Genomic DNA, 14,880 nt, shown 5'->3' with positions numbered 1-14,880 from the left:
TGTGCTGACAGCTCAGAGCCTCGAGCCTGTTTCAGATTCTGTGTCTCCCTCTCTCTGACCCTCCCCCATTCATGCTCTGCCTCTCTCTGTCTCAAAAATAAATAAACATTAAAAAAAATTATAAAAAAAAAGGAAAACTGGAAACAAACCACAATTATCAGATAAATTAATCTTCAACAAAAGAAGCAAGAATATGCAATGAAAAAAGCAGTCTCTTCAACAAATGGTGTTAAGAAAACTGGACAGCTACATGCAGAAGAATGAAACTGGACCACTTTATTTCACCATACACAAATAATGGTCAAAATGGATTAAAGACCTAAATGTAAGATGTGGAACCATAAAAATCCTAGAAGAGAGCATAGGCAGTAATTTCTCGGATATCAGCCATAGCAACATTTTTCTAGATATGTCTCCTGAAGCAAGGGAAATGAAAGCAAAAGTAAATTATTGGGACTACATCAAAATAAAAAGCTTCTGTACAGCAAAGGAAACAGTCAACAAAAGACAACAAAACTAAAAGACAACCTACTGAATGGGAGAAGATATTTGCAAATGATATATCTGATAAAGGGTTAATATCAAAAATTTATAAAGAACTTACAAAACTCAACACCCAAAAAATAATCCAATTAAAAAATCAGCAGAAGACATGAACAGATACTTCTCCAAAGAAGCCATCCAGATGGCCAACAGACACATGAAAAGATCTCAACAGCACTCATCATCAGGAAAATGCACATCAAAACCACAATGAGATATCATCTCACACCTGTCAGAATAGCTAAAATAAAAAAAACACAAGTAACAAGTACTGGCAAGGATGTGAAGAAAAAGGAACCCTCATGCACTGTTAGTTGGAACGCAAACTGGTGCAGCCACTGTGGAAAAACAGTATGGAGGTTCCTCAAAAAATTAAAAATAGAACTACTCTACAGTCCAATAATCCCACTCTGGGTATTTACCCAAAGAATACAAAAGCACTGATTCTAAAGGATACATGCACCCTTATGTTCATTGCATATGTTCATTGCAGCATTATTTAAAATAGCCAAATTATGGAAGCAACCCAATGTCCATCGACAGATGAATGGATAAAGAAGATATAGATATAGATATAGACATAGATATAGATATAGATAGATATATAGATACACACACAATGGAATATTATTCAGCCATAAAAAAATGAAATCTTGCTGTTTGCAACCACATGCATGGAGTTAGTGAGTATAATGCTGAGTGAAATGTCAGGGAAAGACAAATATGATTTCACTCAATACATGGAATATAAGAAGCCAAACAAAAGATCAAAGGGAAAAAGAGAGAGAGAGATAAATCAAGAAACAAACTCAACTGCAGAGAACAAACTGATGGTTACAAGAACGAGGCGGGTGGAAGGATGGGTGAAATAGGTGAAGGAGATTAAGAATACACTTACTGTTTTGGCAGATCTGAGAGAATGAAGACCATTCTCATCAATCAAACGATTGACATTCCAGAAAATGCTGACATCACTCTTAAGGGACCCACTGTTTTGTAAAGGGTCCTAGAGGAACCCTGTGAAGGGACTTCCGTCACATCATTGTAGAGCTCGGTGTTCTTGGAAAGAAAAAGAGAAGGCTCCAAGTTGACAAATGGTGGGGAAATAGAAAAGAATTGGCTATTGTTGTTTGCACTATCTATAGTCATGCACAGAACATGATGAAGGGTGTTACACTAGGTTTCCATTACAAGATGAGGTCTGTGTATGTCACTTCCCTCATCAATGCTGTTATTCAGGAGAATGGTTCTCTTATTGAAATTTGAAATTTCTTGGGTGAAAAATACATCCACAGGGTTCAGATGAAACCAGGTATTGCTCGTTCAGTATCTCAAGCCCAAAAAGAAGAGTTAATTCTTGAAGGAAATGACATTGAACTTGTATCAAACTCAGCTGCTTCGATTCACAAAGTCACAACAGTTAAAAACAAGGATATCAGAAAATTTGGGGATGATATCTATGTTTTTTTTTCTTTTTTTAATTTTATTTTTAATTTTTTTTAAATTTACATACAAATTAATTAGCATATAGTGAAACAATGATTTCCGGAGTAGATTCCTTAATGCCCCTTAACCATTTAGCCCATTCCCCCTCCCACAACCCCTCCAGCAACCCTCAGTTTGTTCTCCGTATTTCTGAGTCTCTTCTGTTTTGTCCCCCTCCCTGTTTTATATTATTTTTGTTTCCCTTCCCTTATGTTCATCTGTTTTGTCTCTTAAAGTCTTCATGTGAGTGAAGTCATATGATTTGTGTCTTTCTCTGACTAATTTCACTTAGCATAATACCCTCCAGTTCCATCCACATAGTTGCAAATAGCAAGATATCATTCTTTTTGATTGCCTTGTGATACATTTTTTTTAAGTTTACTTATTTATTTTGAGAGAGACAGAGACTGTGCAAGTGGGGGAGGAGCAGAGAGAGAGGGTAAGAGAGGATCCCAAGCAGGCTCCATGCTGCTAGTGCAGGGCCACATGCGGGATTCGAGCTCACAAAACCGTGAGATCATGACTTGAGCCAAAACTGAGAGACGCTTAACTGAGCCACCCAGCTGCCCCAAGACTTAGTGATATTTAAAAGATGCAATGAGGGGCGCCTGGGTGGCTCAGTCGGTTAAGTGGCCGACTTCAGCTCAGGTCATGATCTCACGGTCAGTGAGTTGGAGCCCTGCATCGGGCTCTGTGCTGACAGCTCAGAGCCTGGAGCCTGTTTCAGATTCTGTGTCTCCCTCTCTCTGACCCTCCCCCGTTCATGCTCTGTCTCTCTCTGTCTCAAAAATAAACGTTAAAAAAAATAAAAAAATAAAAGATGCAATGAAAGCTGTATTGATTTGGGGGGGGGGGAAAGAATATACTTATCATGATGAGCCCTGAGTAATGTATAGAATTGTTGAATTACTATAATGTACACCTGAAACTAATATAACACTGTATATTAAGTATACTTGAATTAAAATTAAAACTTTAAAAAAGTAGATGTATTTCATTGATATGTTGTATTTTAAAATGAAAAAACAAAATACAGTATCTACTAAATGCATCTGCCCCAAAAGTTGACATTGAAAATATAGCTATAAATATGAAACAAAAATGGAATTTAAAAAAAGGAGGAGAGGGAGAAGCCCAGGAAGAAGAAGAAAAGAAAAAATGTTAAGGATTATTATTGGGTGATTTTGTAATCATTTTGAAATTCAAAATATTTTTAAATTGAATTTTCTGTGTCTTAGGTCTTTTAAAGATTACACCATATTTGCAGTCAACTGATAATATATGGATTTTTTTGGTATGAGGTTTCTAATGTATTAATATTCTTTACTTTTTAGATAAAAAACTCGAATGCATGATTAGGGGAATATATTTTACATTTTGATGAAAGAATAAATTATGTGGACTGAATGAAACTTTGGGGGCTCATGACTTAAGTATTATTTAAAAGTCTTCTCTAGAATTACTTTAATTGGTTATGAGTTCTCAGAAATAAAGTATAGCCTTGAAAATATAATCACTAAGCTATCAATTTTAAATATTTATTTTAATTATTTAAAGAAAAACTGATCTCTTTGTCTCAAAATCCTTCACTTAATCAAGCAGAAGCACTCCTATTTTATATGCTAGGTACAATAGCAGGTAGGTGTGGTGGACATCACTGCTACTCCACAGTCTTTCCAACTCTCGTCCCCTTCTGGCACATGAAATCATTATGTTTTTCTACCTCCTTGAAGTTAGGTGCAGTCATGCGTCTTGCTTTGGCTAATGTGCAGAAGAGAAGTGTACCACTTGTAGGTGGGATTAAAGAGCCTGTTCATTACTCTTTATGTTTTCTCTTCCTTTTTTTTTGTGTTGACCTAGGAGGGTGCATGTTTCATAGAGTAAATGCTTCAGACAGTCATCCATGGAAGACAGGTTTCCAGGACCTGCAGACTTAGGGTGAGCAAGAAATAAAGTTTGTTCCATTTTTCACGGAGACCTGAGAGTTCTTTGTTACTACAGCATAATCAAGACCCTCTGATTATAGTTGGTAAATCAAAAAAGGTGGTTAAAACAAAGAATCTTAAACATACTGCATATGTAATTCTAATTAGTTTTAGTTTATAATAAGTAGGTGTGTATAAAATAATAAATATTTTTGTTGTTGTTAACCAACAGCTTTCCTTTGAATATGAATTTGTCAACCTGAGTTCCATGCTGTCTTTCGCTCATTACCACGTAGATCATACTTTGTATGTGATTTTCCCTGGAACAAAGAGGTAAGGACCAGGGAGATGTATTCTGAGTGAATACTCTCCTGGCTTTTTACATTGACCCCTTGCAAACATTTTGCACTTGTCTCTCTCCTTTAGGGTTTAGGTAAAGGGGATTATGAGGTACAAACTTCCAGTTATAAAATAAATAAGTCATGAGGATGAAAATACAGCATAGAAAACATAGGTAATAATATTGTAATAACATTGTGTGGTGACAGATGGTAACTACACCTATTATTGTGAGAATTATGTAATGTATAGAATTGTCAAATTACTGTGTTTTACACCTGAAACTAATATAACATTGTATGTCAACTATACTTCAATTAAAAAAAAAAACAGACACTTAAAAATATAAGCCTACTTTGATGGCACTTTTTACAGAGACTTACCTTTATCAAGTCTTTCTAAAACACTCTCCTTAGTTTTCATATGAATATCTGTCATTTTCACACTCTTGTTCATCAGTATATGTGGTATTTAATGAAATTGCTTAACTTTAATAACAAGTATTAATGGTAGAAAATATTAGGAATCAACACAACTGTTTCTTAACAAGCACATAATTCATTCAGCTAGAGTAGAAGACTAAAGAATACTAGAGAATAACCTACTGATCATGAGTTTTGCTGCAGAGAGCACCAGTCCAGGCTTTACATTGGAGCCTAGAGAATCAGTATATTGGACACAAATCTGGTACATCTTCTCAGGAATTCTAAATGACCTTCTTCCTTCTCCCTCTTAGGTGGCACCCACTCACACCAAGGTACCTTTCCTCTTGGGAAAGAAACTGAAGAGGTTTTCTCATAGTCTGGCTAGGAAATAGTGGAGCGAAAGTTCTAACCTAGACAGACTGATTCCTAACCAGGGTGAGAGAGGACAGGAAAATACTGAAATGGAGTTTGAGGCACATGATAGAAATAAGACAGCCTGGGTAGGAATGCTGATGCCAGATCAGAGGCTCTCTAAACAATTGCTCAGAAATTAAGCAGCCTCCAGGTAAAGTAAATCAGAGTGTAAACCTGCTCCTTTTGAACGAGGAGCTATTTCTGCTTTTTATAATAATTTCTGCAGATGGCTGGAGTTTTCAAATGTTATTTCACTTATCCAGCCATTCAACAAATATTTAATAAATACCTGCTGAGCCATGGGAGATTTTAGGCACTGTGGATATACAGATATAATTAAGGTAAAGCCCAAACATTAAGAAATTTATAGACTGATAGAGAAGACTGACAAGTACTCAAAAAACTAGAATAAAATAACAATAAACATGGGGTGTGAGCAGCACAGAGGAGTGTATCAAACGCCTTGCCTGCGGCTAGAGGAGTGGAGAGACATCCCAGAGACAATGAAGAAGAGTAGAGTCCTGAGCACTGGACATCATTTTTCTAGGAGACAAGGGGAGGAAAGGACATTTTAGGCAGAAGGAATAGCACACAGCAGGAAATGGAATCATGAGTATAGTGCATTCCAGAAACAGCTGATAACATGGTGGATTTAGAGTATGGCCAGAAGAACCATATAATTCACCCACAAAACCAGGATGATACTTCTGAGAGTGAAATGGGGGTGCTTTTCATAATTGCTCTGGGACAACAGGAACAAACAGGCACTGTCCCAGGTAAACTAGGATGTTTGGTCACCCCAAGGGAGGAGGCCACAGAATGGAAGGGTTTAGGAATCACTTAGACTTGAATTTGAAACAAGTCTTGGATGGTCAGAGGCAGAGTGACTGTGTTCAGTCAGTTATTTGTCTGACAATTTCCTCTCATCTGTAAAATGGAAGTAATTTCTTCCTTGTAGATTTGTGCTATGACTGTATGCGATAACACATATAATGCAGTTGGCATAAGCTAGATTATACTATGTGCCCAATAAATGTTTCCCCGGTGTCTACACTACCCCCACCATAGGACAGAGAAGGAGGATGAGGCTGGAGGGTTAGGCAAGTATTAGATTTCCATAGATCTTTTCTATCATGCTAAGGAGTTTGAATTTCAACCTGGAAAAAATAAGCAGAGGATTTATCCAATCATATTTGTGCTTTAGAAATTTGAGTCTGGCTGAAATGTTTAAGATATATAGCAAGGCAGTGAGTCATACTGAGGAGCTCCTGATGACCTCTGGCACTACAAAACTTTGAGATCTTCATATTTTTGGATGAGACTTAACCTCTGCAGGTGTTGGAAAATGGGGGTGGGTACAGCGTATCACTGTCTGGAGGAGTGGGAGGGAGAGCCAGCAATGGTGGTTTAGAATGGGGAGTTCTGACAACTCTCTAAAATCAGGTTCTCAGTGTAGTTCCAGACCTGCAGCATCTAGGAACTTGAATTTGCTAGAAAAGCAAATTCTAAACGCTAAGTAGACCTACTGAATCAGCATGTCGGTGGTGGGGGGGTCCAATGATCTGTGTTTTAAACAGCCTGCTGGGAGATTCGGATAGATATGAAAGTTTGGTAAATCTAATTCAAAGTATCCTGCAAGGCTAAAAATTAAATAGGAGATCGAGATCTGTGAATCAAGAATAGTAATGAATATGCCCCTAAACTAAGGGAGAAACAGAGGTAGGCATTGAAGCCAAAATATAAAGCCAGGGATTTGGAGTACCAGGGAGATAAAAAGAAGGCACCCCTAATTGAGAAAATAAACAAGCAGTTGAGATGGTCTTTGGGAAACACCTGGAATAAGTATTATAGCTTATTTTAGTTTCCTGCTGTAACAAAGCACCACAAACAGGGTGGCTTGAACAACAGAAAATTATTCTCTTATACCTCTGGAGGCTGGAAGCCAGAAAACAAGGGCTGCCTGGGTGGCCTGGTTAAGCATCCGACTTCGGCTCAGGTCATGATCATGACCTTGCAATTCTGCATCGGGCTCTGTGCTGACAGCTCAGAGCCCGGAGCCTGCTTCAGATCTGTGCCTCCCTCTCTCTGCCCCTCCCCTGCTCAAGCTCTGTCTCTCTGACTCTCTCTCTCAAAAATAAATAAACATTAAAAAAATTAAAATAAAAAAAAAAAGAAGCCAGAAACCAAGGTGTCAGGAGGGCTATGCTGTCTCTGAAGCTCTAGGTAGAACCCTTCCCTGCCTGGTTCTAGTTTCTGGTCGTGCTCCACCCTTGGTGCTCCATGACTTGCAGGTGCAACACTCTGACCATGGCCTTCTCTGTGTGTGTCTCTTCTTACAGCTCACAGTCATCTTGGATTGGAGTCCATTCTGATAACCTCATCTTAACTAATTACATCTGCAGCATTACTATTTCCAAATCAAGTCACATTCTGAGATACTAGGAATTAACACTTAAACATATTTTGGAGGCAGAACTGGGATATAAACCAACCCATAACCCATAAACCAGCTCTTATAAGCTGGCCCTGCATTGCTTGGGTCCCCTGAGAATGACCCTGAAACAGAGATTCATGTTTAAATAGTTTATTTGGCAAGTCCAAGAAAATACCTTAGAGAAGTGGGAAGGTGGGGCAGGGAAAAAGAAGGCATTCAAGAAAGTGTGTGGGCAATTGGGGCTTAATCCGTTAGAGAACTCTGGGAAACATATAGAACCTATGCCTCGAACACAAAACAAAACCCATGCCTCAGAGGGGACTCAGGTGTTTTTATAGCCCCAGATGAGGGTACTCAGGGGTGCCATGAACTCTTAGGCATTTACAATCTGCTACAAGCAAAGGAAGAATAGGTCTTACTGGCCAGGAAAGCCCTTAGTTAAAGAGATGCTGGCAGTTGTCAGTCAGGCCAACATACGCAGAAATGGTCAAGACTGAGGGCGGAAGTAACAGAGGCATCTGCTATAAGTGGAAGGTCTGGCTTTAGAAAAGTAGGATAAAATAAGGAAATAAATAAATGCAAACCTCACACATAAGTCAACAAATTAATGGGTCAGGAAGTCTATACAATATAAAATGGCCAATTTGACTTTTAAAATTTCTCACTGAGTTGAGTTGATTTTGTTTACTCTAGACCAAAGCTTTATAGCCACTGAACTGTAAAACAACAACAACAACAACAAACAAAATAGGGAAGGAAGGAAGGAAGGGAGAAAGATTTTTATATGATTTTAATGATTGTAAAATTACTGATGAGACTATTTGGAGCTTTTCAAGATAGTTCATTTTTCCAGGGTTGGGAGAATTAAACAACAACAACAACAAAAGGAAAAATAGGGAAAGAGATTCTCACAGCTTCCTACACCTCAGAAGGACACACCTGGACAGAGAGAATCTAAATAACCTGCCCATGGTCGTTTAATGAAGTATAGGAATGTCTGGAAACAACGTTTTCTGCTTTGGCTTCTTCTTTGCTTCTTTAGCTCCTCAGCTGTGTCTAACTTATCTGGAAGACTAATATAAACTGAACTGGTATATGGTGCTCTTTTCTAAAGTGGCACAGTAGATTTCTTGGTATTAAGGGTTTTTTTTAAGTTTATTTATTTATTTTGAAAGAGAGAGAGAGCACTAGTGTACGTGCATGTGTGAACCGGGGGTGGGGTGGGGGGAAGAGTAAAGGGGGGGGAGAGTTGGGGAGAGAGAGAGAGAGATAGAGAGAGAGAGAGAGAGAAAGAGGACAATCCCAAGCAGGCTCTGCAATGTCAGTGGGGCTCCATCTCATAACCGTGAGATCAAGACCTGAGCCGAAATCAAGAGTCAGATGCTCAACGGACTGAGACACAGGCACCTATTAATGTTTATTTTTAAGGTGGACACCTCACATTTTTACATAGGTAGAAGTTAATGCCACCATTATCTTATTTAAAAAAAGGAAACTGAGATTCAGAGTTTTTTTGCTTAAGGTCATACAGCAAGTTTTTAATAGAATCAGGATTACAATTCAAGATTTTTTTTCTCTTTTATCTGCATTCTTGTCAACTAAATACAACTATTTTCTGGTTATTTAGGAAATATGTATACATTATGATCCAGCCATGGAGATTGCTTTCATAAAATATACTTCACTGGAGTTAGAGGCACTCCAACATAATTTGACCTTCTCATATTTGAACTGGGTGCCAGGAAAGTGGCAAATGTCAAAAAAAGTGTTTTTCTTCTTCACATATTGTGCTTTGTAACTCAAACATTTTGCATACAGAATGATGTTTCTTACCAATATAGTAATATAAAATCCAGTGTGGTTAAATCATGATAACTTCAAATGATAACATAATTGAAGTTGTATGCAAAAAAGTTTAGCTAACAAAGAATAATTTTCAACACCAGAATAGCTAGCTGGGCCTGGAATAGTCAACGGAGGAAAGAGAATCCAATTATTACATTCCCAACATAGTATTTAATGGAGAATCAAAGCTTTATAGGCTCATAATTTATAATCATCTCATGCAAAAAAAAATCATGAAAATTATACTTGTGAGAAAATTTCAGTAAAGTTATACAAATACAGATTTTATATTTTCTTTTGGCAATGATTAAAGTTAGAAGGAAAATTTTGTGTGAATCTCTGGATTCTTATAGATACCGTTTCAAATCCTGTCTCCCACCTATTAGTAGGTGGGATTGTCCTGTGTTTTGTCATCTGTATTCTCAAACTGTCCTGTGTTTTGTCATCTGTATTCTCAAACTTTTATTCCCACCTGCTAATGTAATGCCTGCCATACATCAAATGCCATTAAAAACTCATACTCTAAATAAAACTACTTGTAAGGATTATCAAGATAAATGACAAAGTCTGATATGTTAAGTAGATACTCAATAAAAAATATTTTTATTCCCAGTCATGGTATGTGTTCTTTGTGCTATAGCATGGTACATGTTGGGAGAACTATGGAAAGACAGAGACTTTGGAATTAGACTGGGATTTATAAATCACAAATGTGCTACTTTGCAAGGTAGTGGCTATGGACACATAAATTAACTTCTCACAAGCTCAGTTGTTTCTTCTCTACAATAAAAAAACAGGAACAGTAAGCCTTCAATGTTGAGAATCAAATTAGCTTATGTATATATGTGGTTCTTTGATTTTAGTTTTTTCATCTCTAAAATGGGAATTCCGGGGCGCCTGGGTGGCTCCGACGGTTAAGCGCCGACTTTGGCTCAGGTCATGATCTCGCGGTCCATGAGTTCAAGCCCCACATCCGGCTCTGTGCTGACATCTCAGAGCCTGGAGCCTGCTTCAGATTCTGCGTCTCCCTCTCTCTGCTCCTTCCCCACTTGTGCTCTGTCTCTCTCTGTCTCTCAAAAATAAATAAACATTGGGGCGCCTGGGTGGCTCAGTCGGTTGAGCGTCCGACTTCAGCCAGGTCACGATCTCGAGGTCCGTGAGTTCGAGCCCCGCGTCAGGCTCTGGGCTGATGGCTCAGAGCCTGGAGCCTGCTTCGGATTCTGTGTCTCCCTCTCTCTCTGCCCCTCCCCCGTTCATGCTCTGTCTCTCTCTGTCTCAAAAATAAATAAACGTTAAAAAAAAATTAAAAAAAAATAATAAACATTAAAAAAATAAATAAAATAAAATGGGAATTCCATTCTTTACTATCTTAAAATGTTGTTATGAAGGCCAATTTAAATAATGTATTTGAAAGTGAGTTTTTTAGAAGTCTAATTATTATAAAAATGTTAATTTTTATCACTAAAATTTTATTAAAATTATTAAATATTGTATCATTATTATCACTAAAATCTTTAAAATTAAAATATAATCTAAACATAATTTCTGATGAATAGTAATTTCTCCTATGAAGTGTATGCTTAACTTCCAAATTTAATCAGATCATGGAGTTGTTGAATATTATACCTTATGATTCAATATTTAAAACTTATTTGTAAGGGGCACACTGGGTGGCTCAGTCAGTTAATCGTCCAACTCTTGGTTTCAGCTCAGGCCATGATCTCCTGGTTCATGGGTTTGAGCCCCAAATGTGTAGAGCCTGCCTGGGATTCTCTCTCGCTCCCTCTCTGCCCCTTCTCCCCACCCTGTGGTCACGTCTTCTCTCTTTCTCGCTCTCTCTCTTAAATATATAAAAATTTAAAACTTTTTTGTGAATATTTAAGTTTCTAGCAAACCAAATATATCTATCTGCTAATGATTATTAACATTATGATTTTATTTTTATTTAAAAAAATTTTTTTAACGTATATTTATTTTTGAGACAGAGAGAGACAGAACATGAACGGGGGAGGGTCAGACAGAGGCAGACACAGAATCTGAAACAGGCTCCAGGCTCTGAGCTGTCAGCACAGAGCCTGATGCGGGGCTGGAACTCAGGGACCGCGAGATCATGACCTGAGCCAAAGTCGGCCGCCTGACCGACTGAGCCACCCAGGCGCCCCTATTTTTATTTTTAAAAGTTTCCTTTAATCAGTCAGCTCTACTCTATGTTAAATAATGATTTAATTGGTAAAGTGCCATTTTACATTACTTTTTAAGGTCTCGCTGCTTTTTGAAATCATAACAGTGTAAAATGTTTTCCTGTAATGAAATTAACAAATTAGAAATATTGATTAATTCCAGTGGATGAAGCCCCACAGGTAATTTCTGAATTGCAAGGTCCCTGCCCTGATGACACTTATATATGAAGTAAGATAAAAGACAGATGAGACTAACGTTGTCAGCAAAATATACATAAAGGAATGTAGTCTAGTGGGATATTAAAGCAAAGAGGGTAGGAAAGGGTGGCGGGTGGGTAGTGGGCTGTGTAAAAAAGGAGAGCTGGGAATGGCCTGGCATGTTCAGAGACTTGGGCCTTGGAAGTTATAGTCAGGCAATGGTGATGAGAAGAAACAGGAAATAAGTTGCTTGTGGGAGTCCGTGTTTCCCAGGCTTAAGAGGCAATGAATAGACACTTAGGATTTTTAGCTGAAGAATTACCAACTAAAAGTGAAGTTCTGGGGGATTAACTTGTCAGTGGCTTCTAGAGCTGAATAGAGTGGAGAAAGAGAACAGCTTCGAGGAATGTCAATAATTTGGGTATAACCTGAGTATGATGACAATCATGGATTAAAGGTCAAGAAGCAAGTTACTACAGAATATTAAGACCTGTACTTATCAGGTGATCCAACAGGAATATAAGTTTGTCAGACAGGGGAGAAAGTTTGGAATTTCTTTGAGGGTGGCGGCTCGAGTGGGTAAAGGCATTGTGGATGATGTGATCCACTCCGGTATAGAATCGTGTCTAATCTCATGGGGCATCAAATTATAATAGTCTTATAACAGACTAGGGCTGGAGTCACAGAAGTGGACTAGTTCTGTGAAGGAGAAAGCGTGGGCTTGTACAGCTAACCCTGGTTTCAGATATGAAGCTCAGGGAAATAGACTTGGTATGCCATAAATTTCCCCTTGATATTGTAGTCCCCTTGTATTGAAAGCTTTTCTCTAAGAGCCCCTTTTGTTCAAATTACCAGGTAAACTTTCTAGTTATGAAAGTCATTTCTAGTTATTTCAGCCTTCACACGTCAACCAACACACTTATACTGTTAAGTTGAACACCAAGAAAAGTTGTCGGTTTTCACATTTATTGTAATAGAATGTTCTTTGCAATGCTTTAGCTATGGCCACCTAAATGTCAACATTGTTAACAACACTGTCTCTAAATTAGATACCTCCGGGAAAGCTCTTTTAGTTGGAAGACTTTGCATGTTATAATACTTCCTATATTTGAATGTATTATTAATAAGAGGTAGCTAGCTTCCAAAGTATATGTACTTCCAGTCTCGGAAAGATATTTCCATTATTTTCATCATCTGGGTTTAAATTCAGCTTTGTATTTAAAAGTTTTATGATTGATTCGGAAAATGAGTGAACACAACCCAAAAGAATTTTAGGATTTTAGTGTTTAAAATACCTTTGCCAGTCTTGGAGTTGATTTTAATAAAAACACAACTGCAGACAATTGTCTATATTAAAAACATTAAAAAACATTCAGCTGTTTCCAGCTGTTTTGTCAGTTTAAGGGATCAGGATTTCTTCTTCCCTGCAAAAATGGAGCTTTGGGTTTGGGGCTTTATCCCCCTATGCTCCTGTGGTATCTCTTTCTCATGGTATCCACCTTAGAAAGTTATGTGAGAAGATTTTGGGGCCATGTGTTTGTGTGGTGCAAGGCAATTGAGAATATGGGTTCCTTTTTCCCTTCGGCTTTACACAAGTCATTTACATATTGAGCTCCCACAGTCATCTCCATTAGTCTTCCTCACTTCCTCTCAGTGCCTCCTCCAGGTGGGTTCTTAAGTCACTGAGGAAAATATTTCCTATCGTTAGCTGTGTTCCCCTTTCAGACATCCAAAAGCTACTGGACAAGAGGCAGTTCTTTTGTGCCTATTGAATTTCTTAAAAGAACAAAACAAAACAAAACAAAAACCCCTTCTTACCTTTTTTTGTCATTGAGCTAGGAGAGAAGTCCAAGAGAAATTTATTTGTGCTCTCAAAGTCATACGATTCTTTAAGGTTATGATTGTTCACAGGAGCCTGGGTGGCTCAGTTGGCTAAGCGTCAGACTCTTGGTTTTGGCTCAGGTTATGATCTCACGGTTTGTGGGTTGGAGCATTGAATCTGGCTCTGCACTGTCAGTGCTTGGGACTTTGTCTCCCTCTCTCTCTGCCCCTCCCTTGTTCATGCTCTCTCTCAAAGTAAATAAACTTTTAAAAAGATAAAAAAATAATATTATGATTGTTTAAAGTTATGTGCATTCTTCGTTAGCAGCTCACATTTACAGTTTCTAGTATTATTGTTATCCCAATAACAATGTTAGAATAAAAATTTGCACGTGTAAAACCTAATACTTTTCAGTTGTTCAGGCATTAAGTGAGAATAGGATTTCTTATCCACACTCATACAAACATCCACAACGAGTAGCAACTAATCCAAGTTTTAGGAACTCAGTAAGGATTTATTTCCCAAATAAAAATAAACGAGTGGTTGCTGATTTTCTTCCTTTTTACATACGTGGACAGACTTTAAGATCTATAATTGAAATAGAATCTATATTTAAAGTTAACATAACAAAATACTATATCTCTACTCTCTGTATCTATTTCAACATGTACATTTACTTGCAGCTATAACTACATATACAGGGGTGTTGTATCCAAACATATTTAATTTATTAGCACTGAATTTATTCTCCCAGTCTTCCCAGTATTCAGGCAGCAACATGGTTTAAAGATTATAGTTTCCTTGATATCGAAAACTGAACATTTAACCTAAATTTAGAATTAGAGTTACATCTAGAGTCTTCACTGATGTCTCCTTTCTAATTACGGCAAAATGTAAATTGCAAGATAACAACTGAATGTTTCATTCTGTCGTGCTTCACATTGCCTCAAGAGTATGTGTGCTGAGTTGGTATAAGAACATTGATAAATATTAGCCAATAACTTGTCCAGCTGCTAATGTAAAGCATCTGCTCAAGTGCAAAACTCTCCTTCCTGGAAGTAAAGACATGCAGGTAGGGTGGGCAGGTGAAATTTCTGCAACAGCAGCGCCCTTCAGGCCCAGGCAGCAGGAGGACACTGCAGAGAATGCCTCGCTCTTCCATTAGAATTGCTTTGGAGCTTATCCAAAAATGAAGACAATTGATCAATACTGCCCTAAACAATTATTTTTAACAAGAATATTGTAAGTTTTCAATCTAAAAATGACATAT

The 14,880-nt window shown here is 37.8% G+C and overlaps 1 pseudogene; it reads left to right on the top strand.

The window, feature by feature from the left end:
- The first annotated feature begins 1,462 nt into the window (after positions 1 to 1,462).
- Positions 1,463 to 3,383, top strand: LOC115518943 (annotated as a pseudogene).
- Positions 3,384 to 14,880: the final 11,497 nt, after the last annotated feature.

Source organism: Lynx canadensis, chromosome A1, assembly GCF_007474595.2.
Source record: "Lynx canadensis isolate LIC74 chromosome A1, mLynCan4.pri.v2, whole genome shotgun sequence".
Taxonomy (NCBI): Eukaryota; Metazoa; Chordata; class Mammalia; order Carnivora; family Felidae; genus Lynx; species Lynx canadensis.
This window is presented reverse-complemented; position numbering and strand designations above follow the sequence as displayed.